The 12,182-nt window shown below is 45.9% G+C and overlaps 1 protein-coding gene across 3 annotated transcripts in view; it reads right to left on the bottom strand.

The window, feature by feature from the left end:
* GATAd (GATA zinc finger-domain containing protein GATAd) overlaps positions 1 to 12,182 on the bottom strand; it is a 101,808-nt gene that overhangs the window by 88,487 nt on the left and 1,139 nt on the right. The gene's annotated exons all lie outside the window — the stretch shown is intronic.

The following is a 12,182-nucleotide window of genomic DNA, read 5'->3' as shown; positions in this document are numbered from 1 at the left end:
AAGGCCACCAGCGGCTCCATACAGGGGGAAGTAAAAAAGCTGTCGAAAAACGATACGAGAGAGTGTTGCCGTCGAAATTTATACAAAGTGAAAGTGAAGAAAGTGTCGAAATCAAGTCAACGCGAGGAGCAAACAGGACTCCCAGGACATCGTGGGAACAGCAAGGACATCGTGGGAACTACAAGGACATCCAGTGGGAATCCCTACAGATCATCAGCAGGCGCCGATCAGGACATCGGTGCATATCAACAACGTAAGCGAGGCCTGCACACCTGGGTGAGTTCGCGTAGCCGTGCGTAAGAGAAGTGCTTGTGAGTGAACGAAGCTAGTGTTGTGCTGTGAGTGAGCGAGATAGTAGGAGAGATCTGCATAGCTGGCGAACCGCCAGAGTTTACAGATCCAGATCCTGGCGTTTCTCAAATCCTTACGGTGAGCTAGCGTGTTTAGCGCAACACTCTCCCAGCCGGAGTGCGTTGAACAAGCGCTCAGTAGGTGTGCGTCGCTAAGCAAACCAGCGAGCCAGCATACATTTACATAAGTGACGTGTACATTGCATATTTATTTAAGAAAATATACCATTGCGCTATAAAACCTAAACCACAAGACTAATTAATTATCGCAGGGGCTTCAACAAATAAATTTGTTGGCAACGAATCCACAGTCAGCTGAAACTAGCCCAGCTTAGACTCGGGATAAACCGAAGGTTCGTTACAACTGGCGCCCAACGTGGGGCCCTGCGATAAGAGTGTGATTAGTGAATACTTGTGAATATGGTGCGAGCGTGGGTATACAATCTTAAAAAAGATGAAGTGCTGCGTTATGGTGACGAGTACGGCGTGAGCTTGTCAGGCACACTGGACGCGATGCGGAGGCAGTTCGGCGAGTGGGTTGAGAGGAATGATGGAAGCAGTCCTTACTCACTGAGGATCGCCGAACTGGGGCGACTGCATGGACGCCGTGCCTCGCTCAGAGATGAGGCAACGACCGCCGTCGGGGACGACGAGCTGGAGTCGGAGCACATGTGGCACGGCTGTGTGTGCCCTCCACAAGCGCGACGGCGCGACTCCAAAATACGCGTCAAGGTGAGATGAGGGCCACATCCACCCCGCAACCGGAAATCAGGCCACGAGGACACGACAGCACCGCTCAGGAATATCCAAAGGTGGCCAAACAAGTGCGGGAGTGGAGCTTCCGTTTTGATGGTACCACAAAGCCTTTGGAGTTCTTGGAGCAGGTGGAGTGGTCGGCTGACACATATGGCCTGGATCTGGATATGATCCCAAGGGCGATGCCAGAGCTGCTGAAAGGCATGGCCTTGAAATGGTACGTGGCCAACAATCGGCACTGGACGGCGTGGGCGACATTCGTGCGCAGCTTCCAGGAGTTTTTCCTGCCCAGAGGCTATCTGGAGAAGCTGGAGGATGACGTCAAACGCCGGAGGCAGATGGTAGATGAGTGCTTCAAAGTCTACATGGTGGAGATGCAGACTCTCATGCGGCCTCTGCGCTATGGAGCAGACCGCGAAATGAAGCTCATATACAACAACAGCCTGCCCGATCTGCGCGCTTACGCCAGGCCGTATCAATTCCACAATCTAGTGGAATTGATGCACCTGGCAGATGAGTTCGAGGAGCTGGAGAAGGACCGCGAGAGGTTGCGGCAACAGCCACAGCCTGGCCGGACACGACTGATGACCATGGACGACGCTGGAGGCGATGTGGAGTATCGCCTCATGGAGGAAGAGGCAAAGCCGTCGCCTGCGCCAAGGACAGGCACAGCCGGAGCACGAACACACATCCCAAATCCGGCCAGGGCATGTCGAGTGTGTGGCCAGGAGGGGCACCGCGCGTTTACGTGCCGCAACAAGGCACTGGATTTCTGCTGGCAGTGCGGGCGCATTGGAGTGAGAACGTTTGCCTGTTGCCAATCGGGAAACGAGCAGCGGCACCCGCCATCCAGGGGCGAGCGGGAGCAGCAGCCAGGAGCCCCCAGGTATTAATGGGCAGTCTTCGGGACGAAGGCAGCCGGCTGACGGTGATCGTGGCCATTGGAGTCTCACAGCAGAAGGCCACGATTGACACGGGAGCCTCGAGCAGCTTCATCAGTGAGAGGCTCGCTGAGAAGCTCGGAGGAGTGGGCGTGGTGCGCGCCACACGGCGGCGCATACGCTTGGCGGACGGCAGTTGCAGTCAGGTGGACTCGCAGCTGGAGACGACGATCAGCCTGGGAAATCAGCAGATCCAGATACCGTTGCTGATCCTGCCAGGAGTGATCGACGATTTGGTGCTAGGCTGGGATTTCTTGGCTAGTATAGGCACCACACTGGAGTGTGGCGGTTTGGCGCTGAAAATTGGGCCAAGAGATCCCAAGCCAAGCCGCCAACTGGAAGCGAAGTTATCGATAGTTGCTGTAAGCATGGAAGCGGGTCCCAAGACGCCACTGGAGGTGACTACTGATAGTCAAGAACCGCTTCATGTGGATAAGGAGGTGAAGGGCACCAACAGGACCAAAAAGCAACGGTATCTTCGACGCAGGAAAGACATGCGAAATGGGGTAGCAGATGCACTCTCACGGCAGCTTCTGGAGAAAGAGGCGAGCCGCTTGGTCGCTAGTAAGGAGACGCCAGCTGGGACAGGATGTCGTTGACTCACCAAGCTGCGCCAGGGTCTGCGCAAGGCACCACAAAAGTGGCCAGACTATCGCGAAGAGTCTGGAAACTTATATCGGCACAGTCCGCATCAATCCGACCACAAAAGTGTAGCGGCGTGGAAGCCGTGTGTGCCAACGGAGCGGCGCAAGCAAGTACTGACAGAGAGCCACGATGCAGTCGCCGCTGGCCACCTTGGGAGCCGAAAAACAATTGCTCGGGTGGCCGCACGATACTACTGGCCCGGAATGTATCGGGGTGCGCGGGCGTACGTGCAGCGTTGCAAGCGGTGTCAGAACTGCAAGACTAGTCAGCCGCCTGCAGCTGGGCAGAGGCTGAATCAAGTGCGTCGGAACCTGGAGAGAGCTGGACAGGATCAGGCTTGGCATTACAATCTACGGAGGCGGCAGTGGAAGCCGGCCGTAGGTGACAAGGTGTGGGCAAAGGAACGCCACTTGCCTAATGCCGCAGAGGGATTCGCAGCAAAACTGGCGCCACGCTATGGAGGCCCATATATAGTGGCCAGTTTTGTGTCTCCAGTCATCTGCCGGATAAGGTCGGAGGCAGAAAAGCGGACCAGGACGGCGCATGTGGCGGATCTCAAGCCGTGGAGAGGAGACACGGGTGAGCAATAGAGCTGTTTTGTTTTTTTTTTTTCCAAAAAAAAAAGGGAGTGAATACACAGCGAAGTGTATTGCTTCTTATCAAAAAAAAGAAGAAGAAAAAAATAAGACGACAAAATTTTGCTTAAAAATGCATAATTTCGGTTGCGAAACGCATCTGTGACTGGAAAACTACAGTTGCCATCAGGAAAATTACGGTATGTGGGAGCGCAACAACAATTGGTTTGAACTGCGCGCGCACGACAGCAAGCAGTGTACAGTACTGCACCGAAAAACTTAGCTGTCGGTGCATGCGCAATGCATAGATACAACAACAAAGCAGTGCATGCGCAAGCAGCACTCATATACGGTACATGCGCAACAACAACGCGCGCAGCTGAAATTATGTATTTGTCTAGCGAAAGCGAAAAGCGGAAAAACAGCAACAAGCCGCACACATTCCAGGCAAAAGAATTGCTGCACACACACACACAGCGAAGCGAGAGCAAGCGAGCGTAGGCAAGGGTCAAGGGCCTACGTCGGCTGCCCAGCGATCGCTATCGCACGAAGATGTCATAGCGAGCGACATCTAAAACCGCCAAAAACAAAATGTACAGAGACAACTAAAACAGCCAACAACAAAACACACAGCGACATATAAAACAATCACTACCGAAGAGATACATAAAACGGCCAACAACAATGCAACACAGAAGAAGAGCGTGCATTTGGTTGTTCGGCCACCGAAGGGCTATGTATGCATGTGTAGGTGAGAGTGGGGAAAACGGTATCAAGGCGATACCGTAGCCTGCCTGGAATTCAGCCATAAGGCAGGGAAAGCTAGAGTGGGCTGAACAGAGGACACAGGACCCGTTATATGCTGCCGCCTACGCAGCCGGCGACGTGGCAGCAGAGGGTATAAATGGGCATGTTGGCATCGGGCCGGGCTTCTTGTGGATGAGTTACCAGAGTGGACCGACGGCGCTCGAGTGCAGTGTGTCGAGTGAAGTGTTCCAAGTGAAGACGAGGAGCATGCAGGCATATTTTTGGGTTGCGCATTGGGAGATTGGTTCACCATCGATGCCTGCCACGCGACTGTTCTTCCGGTTGCCGTACTGAGGCGTAGACGCGTTTTGCTGGCCGAATCCTTGCGCACTGGCCAGCGATTTCGCTGGAGCTGTGCGCGAATGAGGAGTGTGCCACAAAATGCCGGTCGGCGTCAAAATTCGGCGCCGGTGACAGTTGCGAACGACATCGATGTGGCCAGCTTTCAAACAAACAATCCATAATTTGAATGCACCCACCACGGAGTTCCAGCCACAAACGGAGATCAGCGACGAGCCTTCGCCAGCAGCAGAGAGGTCGACGAGGGATATGGTGAGGCAGGTGGCCGCCGCACGAGTGCCAAAGCCACCGGAGACTGCAGAACCAACAGGTGAGTTGTGCAGGAGCGTCCGGCGTGGGCGGAGGCAGCGGCGGCCCATATTGCACGCGGGCATGCAGTCGGAAATGTGGCTGTTTGCTGTGAGAGTGTGGCTACAGACGCCTGCCACGCGAATGGCTCCACCGGTCATGGATCGCCAGGTGTCGGTTAAGCTTGGCAACCGAATCCTCGCGCACTGGCCAGCGACTCCGCTGTAGCTGTGCGCGAAAGAGGAGTGGCCAACAAGCGCACCGACACCAAAGATCTGCCACCGGTGTCCATTTGCGAACGACGTCTGTGGCCCGATCTCATGGCAGCAGTGCATGTATTGACTGCGATGCCCCACCGGATAATCCCCAAGGGCCCAAGAAGCAACAGGGATCAGTAGAGAGACGTCTCCAGCGGCGAGGGACAACACGCGCCAAATGGGCGAAATGGCCATTGCCGCGCGCACGTGCAACAATGCCACCGGGGGCTGCAATACCGACAGGCGAGTTTTGCAGCAGCGCCCGGCGTGGGCGTTGGCAGCGGCAGGCCATCAGGTCAAGGGGCATGGAGGAAAAGATGCCCAACCTGAAAAACAATATTTTTATTAAGGTCTTGTCGAGACTTATAAAAAATATTAGCCTCATTCACTTACCGGCAGAGTGCAGCATTGCCAGCGGTAAGGGAAAAATGCAGCTGATAACATTAACAGAGCGTTAACAGCAGCGATCAGCGCAAAATGGAGCATCGAGGAATGAAGCGACGCAAAACGGAGCAGCGCAGCGGAGGCGGCGCCAAATTCAAACACGATGGTCTCGTGTTTTCCCGAAGGAAGAGGGGAGTGTGAGGAGCAATATAGGTATGCACGTATGAGTGTATATGAACGTACGTATTTGCTGTGCGTTTATATGCATATACGTGCATATACATGTTGCTCCACACAAGCGACGCGAATACTGTAGGAGCGACCCTCGCACTGGAAAGGGGGTCAAACTCCTGTTAGAGGCGGTCTCTTGCGCTCCTACAGATTCAGCAATGGGTTCGCGTCGCACGCACGACGATCATCGGTGACCGTTGGTCGAGGTGCCGTTCGGGCCGGGTGATATCAGTGGACGTTTTCACTCGCATGGCAACAACGGTACTTCGGCCAATGGGAGGCTGCCACGCAATTTGGCGGGAAAGTGGCGTCACCCAGATCACGCCACTTTACCGTTTTTTATGGGCACGAGCAGCAGAAAGGCCCCGCTCCAGAGCCGAACAGGCTCCGTTACCACACGAAGCAGGGCCTATGGCTGGGGTATAAAAGGCCACCAGCGGCTCCATACAGGGGGAAGTAAAAAAGCTGTCGAAAAACGATACGAGAGAGTGTTGCCGTCGAAATTTATGCAAAGTGAAAGTGAAGAAAGTGTCGAAATCAAGTCAACGCGAGGAGCAAACAGGACTCCCGGGACATCGTGGGAACAGCAAGGACATCGTGGGAACTACAAGGACATCCAGTGGGAATCCCTACAGATCATCAGCAGGCGCCGATCAGGACATCGGTGCATATCAACAACGTAAGCGAGGCCTGCACACCTGGGTGAGTTCGCGTAGCCGTGCGTAAGAGAAGTGCTTGTGAGTGAACGAAGCTAGTGTTGTGCTGTGAGTGAGCGAGATAGTAGGAGAGATCTGCATAGCTGGCGAACCGCCAGAGCTTACAGATCCAGATCCAGGCGTTTCTCAAATCCTTACGGTGAGCTAGCGTGTTTAGCGCAACACTCTCCCAGCCGGAGTGCGTTGAACAAGCGCTCAGTAGGTGTGCGTCGCTAAGCAAACCAGCGAGCCAGCATACATTTACATAAGTGACGTGTACATTGCATATTTATTTAAGAAAATATACCATTGCGCTATAAAACCTAAACCACAAGACTAATTAATTATCGCAGGGGCTTCAACAAATAAATTTGTTGGCAACGAATCCACAGTCAGCTGAAACTAGCCCAGCTTAGACTCGGGATAAACCGAGGGTTCGTTACAATGTTATAGTCCTATGCGACATGGGAGATGTCAAATATTGAAGCTTGCAAGTGCTGTAGTAAGATATTTATATTTACACCAAAAATTTTGTAAGGGTAACTGCCAAAATAAGCATTATTTGCGAAAATACATATGGAAAGAATAAAACATAAAGGTTTTTCACTCGCGCTTTTTTTTGGTATGAGTGACATCTCATATGATGATAAAAACTAAGAAGTTGCGTGCAATAGGCAAAGAGAAAAACGTATAAGAAAATGAGTGTAAGGGTGGGCGCTAACCTGATGACGCGCAGTGTATATCTACCATAGCTCGTTGGACTTGGGTGGTCAATCCGCGGATATATACCAAATTTCAGGTCTCTAGCATCAATAGTGCCTAAAAAATAGCAGAATTGGAAAAATCACTATATCTTCAGGGCCGATTTGTCCCGCCCCTAGTAGGCGTAGATATATAATTTTTATACCCCGAACCCATTGAAATGGGAAATCAGGGTACAATGGTTTTGTTAAAAGTATGTAACAGACAGAAGGAGGCGTGGCAGACCCCACAACGTATATATATTCTTGATCAGGGCGACGAGCTTAGTCGATTTTGCCCTGTCCGTCTGTCTGTCCGTCCGTCCGTATGTATGAACGCGTCGATCTCAGAAGATATAAGAGCTAGAAGATATAAGAGCTAGAGTTTTCTCTATATATCGATAACTACTCCCGATATTTTATTATCGATTAAAAACCTTATCGAAAGCTAGTTATTTAATTATATCTCCTACATCTTTAGAGCTAGAGCTTCAAAATTAAATTAAATATAGACTTATATGTATTTTACATAATTTCGGTTTTTGTTGTAATTTACCCCGCACCCTTATATTCACCCCCTCACCTTTCATCTTTCTAGCTCTTCAACTTATATTATTTCTGATATATCGGAAAATGCATTTTCCGATTTGCCACGCCCCTAGTGGGCGGATCGGGAAAATTTTGACACTTTTTAAATCGGAGATATAAACGAGTATGTGTTCCAAATTTCAAGTCTCTAGATTTAATAGCGCCGAAATAGACTGCATTATACGGACAGACGGGCGGAGTCGTTATAACCGGGTTCTACTGTATTTTTTACTCTTTCTGGTTAAAGCATCCTCCGGGTATAGTGACGTAAAATCGACGGTCCCTTGAGTGTCGCTATAGTCGGATTCTACTGTATTTTTTTTTTTTTTCATATTTTTTTATGGTTGCCATGTTCGTAATAGCTTTTACTATAAAATATTTTTAATTTTTAATCAAAACCACCATTAAATATAAACTTATTTCAATAACATGGTTTAGAAACATTTTTGTGACGTCGGCATTTTACTTTGTCTCTCTGCCTCTCTATGTCTTAGCAGCATTTGTGGCGTTGCTACGCACACAAGTAAGTATACTGATCACAGATCAATACAAGCATGTTTACATTTCTAACAGTCTTTTTATTTGTTGTCATTACTTCGGAATTTTTTGTTATCACCGGTGATTGACTCAAAAATATGACAAAAAAATCTTCGGCATAAGCGGATTGTCGTTAAAAGCGGAGACGTACTAAGCGGAGGCTCTTTCATATAAGTTTGTATGGGGACCAACCAAGACATCGAATTTTCGTCGAGATAACCGGTTGGACGCTTTAAGCGGATTCTACTGTTGGCATCTATGATTGCTCCCAAGCCAGCCATCCAAAGCATAAAATTGAGCAGAAAACCATTGTTTTGGAGAAATGGCAAAATATCCCAGTGGAATATGTAAGAAACCTGGTCCAATCGATGAATAGACACTTGGGGCAGTCATAGATGCCAATGGTGGCCAAACAAAGCATCAGTTTTAACTACAAAGTATTTAAAAGAATAAATGAATTAATTGTTTTAGTTGTGTCAACTGATTTTTGCTACTTTTTTTTCTATTTTTATACCCTGAACCCATTGAAAATGGGAAATCAGGGTATAATGGTTTTGTGAAAAAGTATGTAACGGGCAGAAGGAGGCGTGGCAGACCCCACAAAGTATATATATTCTTGATCAGCGCGATGAGCTGAGTCGATATAGCCTTGTCCGTCTGTCCGTCCGTCCGTCCGTCCGTCCGTCCGTCCGTCCGTCCGTCCGTCCGTCCGTCCGTCCGTCCGTATGAGTGCGTCGATCTCAGAAGTTACAAGAGCTAGAGAGCTGAAATTTGGCATGCATACTCGTGTGTACCATACGCAGTACGAGTTTGCTTTATTTTTTCGATAAATGATCCGATAACTTTTTTATCTAGAATAATCGAAAAATTGATTTTGTTTTTTCAGCCTCATTAGAATACTATTAAACCTGGAGACTTCAAATTTGCGTTGTATATGAAGTTAATGGATACAAAGATTTTGTAATTTACAGATTTTGGATACCACGCCCCCTTCGCCCCCAATTTGTAAAAAACGTATTTCAAATACTAGGGACTTGTGCTTTGGAATGTACATACATTTGAACATTATGATTACCCTCTGAAAGTTTCATTAAGATCGTATGTCTACAAAAGAAATTATTCGACAAATAAATTCTCATAATATGGCCCACACTGCAGCGCAGCCCAAGCGCAGTCGCTGCTTACTGCGCAGTTAGCAGAGCGCAGGCTTATGCGTGCGTGTGGATGCATGTGTATGTATGTGTGCATAAAAGAAGTGCAGAATGATTAGAATATCAGCTTGGAGGGTTCAGGGTATCTCCCAGTCGAGCAGTCTCGACTGGAGCCTTCTTACTTGTTATAACCTGAACCCGTTTTCAATGGGAAATCAGGGTATAATGGTTTTGTTAAAATTTATGTAACAGGCAGAAGGAGGCGTGGCAGACCCCACAAAGTATATATATTCTTGATCAGGGTGACGAACTGAGTCGATTTGGCCCTGTCCGTCTGTCCGTATGTATGAACGCGTCGATTTCAGAAGATATAAGAGCAGAGATTACAGCGCGGATATCGAGTTTATCATTAAAAATCGATAACTCATCCCGATCTTTTTTTATCGATAAAAACCCTTATTGAAAACCAGTTATAAAATTATATCTTCACACCTTTATTGCTAGTCTCCAAATTTTTAATGTATGCTTATATGCAATTTATACAATTTCGGTTTTTTTTTTAATTTACCCCCTCCCCTATATTCACCTCCTCACCCTCAGTTTTGCAAAAGGCGTATTTCAAATACTAGACTTGTGCTTTGGCAAATGCATGCATATCCATGTTATAATCATAGTCTGAAAGTTTCATTAAGATCGTATGTCCACAAAAAAAGTTATTAAGCAATTAAGTTCTCATAGTAAGCCCACACTGCGCCCATGCGTGTTTATGCTTGTGTGTGTATGTGTTTGTGCATGTGTGTGTAAATGTTTGTGTATGTGCGTGCGTGCGTGTGTGTCTGTGTGTGTGTGTTTGTGTTTCTTGTGTAAGCTGAAAGACGCGAAAAATGATTGTAATAGCTATTACTCCAAGGGCTCAGGGGATATTGTAGTCGAGCAGTCTCGACTAGAGCTTTCTTACTTGTTATACGCTGAACCCATTGAAAATGGGAAATCAGGGCAGGGTCATATATTCTCGTAGTGAATATTCTCATTAGCTGGTTTTGGGAGGAGTAAGGAGTTAGGAAGCAGTCTGAAGTTTCATAGGTACAAAATTATAGAGCCTTATCTCCAAAAAATGCATAGCTTATTCTTATATACAGTGGCTCATAACTTATAATGTGCAGCGGTATAGTACAATTTTAAAGCCCTATTTCCGCTAAGCCAGTAAAGATATCCAAAAAATTTAAATGAGGGCTTATTTATCAGTCATTCATTATGTATTAACGCACTGCTGAAAAATTTGTTCATATAATTTTTTAAATGGAATAATATTTAGATGATTATATGAGACTATTCAAAAATCGTAATTACGTTTACATAAACTTTCAAATACATTTTATTACATATGTTATATCCGTTATATATTGTACTCTTTTAATTTTTGTTGTATATACATGCATACATACAATCATATGTACAGTGATGAACTAAATTATTGGCACAGCAAGCTTTTTAAACTTTAAAACAATTTTATAATTTTGTTTTAACGTTTTTTTAGTGAAACAAAAAATATTCCAAAAAAAATTGGGTATTTATTAAATTATACAGTAAAAATATTGCGAAAAATTTCAAAGTACTTTTTTTTTTAATTCAATAACCAAAAATAAACCTCGATTTTTCTGAACAAAATTATTAGCACTTCAAAAAAAAAAATAAATAAATAAAAATGAAAAAATTTGATAATAACTATAATTAACATTGGGTATGTATCCTTTAAACTTTAAAAAAGGCTAATAATAGGTTTGGCACCAAAAAAAATTATTTTTGAGTGACGTCTTCACTAAATTTTTGCCATTCCTCAATGAGAGCTTCTTTTAGGTCGGCTTGTTTTGTTATTACCTATTGAGATGCGCATATTCAATTCTTTCCATAAGCGTTCAATTCTATTTAGGTCTGGAGATAGTGGTGGGTGCGGTAACACATGGGCGGTAGCCATATTTTGACGATATGAGCAGAATGCTTGGGGTCATTATCATGTTGAAATGTAAACGAGCTTGGTAGTTGTAGATTTTCAGAATTATTTTAAAGGTTATTACTCAAAAATACAAATGTTTATCCATTACACCGTCTACAAATACCAATTCGGGTACACCTGCAGCAGATATGCAACCCCAGGCCATCACCCGACAACCACCATGCTTATCGCTTGGCGTAATATTGTTTTTCTGAAACGAAGTATTCGGCATTCTCTAAGTAGTTTAACGCCCATCCGATCGAAATATATTGAATTTCCACTCATCACAGAAGAAGACTTGACTTCAATAATCAGATGGCTTCCTAAAATTTTTCTTAGGTGCTTATAAAAAGAAGCGTTTGCTTTTTATAAGCACCTTTGAAGCACGGTTTTCGTCTAACCACACGCACTTTGTATTTGGCCATGTGCAGTACTCTTCGTATCGTAATCGGGTGCATATCCTTCCACATTTCTTTTGTAACTTCAGCAGCAATCTGTGTAGGTGATATTTTGGGATCCACTTGCACCTTCCGAACGAAAATTTTAAGTCTCTAGCTCTTATATCTTCTGAGATCGACGCGTTCAAACATACGGACAGACGGACAGGGCCAAATCGACTCAGCAAGTCACTCTGATTAAGAATATACATACTTTATGGGGTCTGTCACGCCTCCTTCTGCCTGTTACATACATTTAACAAAACCATTATACCCTGATTTCCCATTGAAAATGGGTTCAGGGTATAAATACTAAGTGTGCCAATAATTTTGTACAGCGAAATTAAGGTTTTTTTTTTTTGGTTATTTAATTTTTGTTAAATGTACGATGAAGTTTTTCGAAATATTTTTTTTTTTTTTTTTTTTTTGTGTATAATTTAAAAAATTCCCTATTGTTTTTCATTAAAAAACGTTTCAAAATATTTTAAAGATTGCTAAAATTTAATT

The sequence above is a fragment of the Drosophila arizonae genome, chromosome 3, assembly GCF_054131065.1.
Source record: "Drosophila arizonae isolate 15081-1271.41 chromosome 3, UAZ_ARI_1.0, whole genome shotgun sequence".
In the NCBI taxonomy this organism is placed as follows: domain Eukaryota; kingdom Metazoa; phylum Arthropoda; class Insecta; order Diptera; family Drosophilidae; genus Drosophila; species Drosophila arizonae.
Note: the sequence above shows the minus strand (reverse complement) of the source record. Positions and strands in the feature narration are given on the sequence as shown.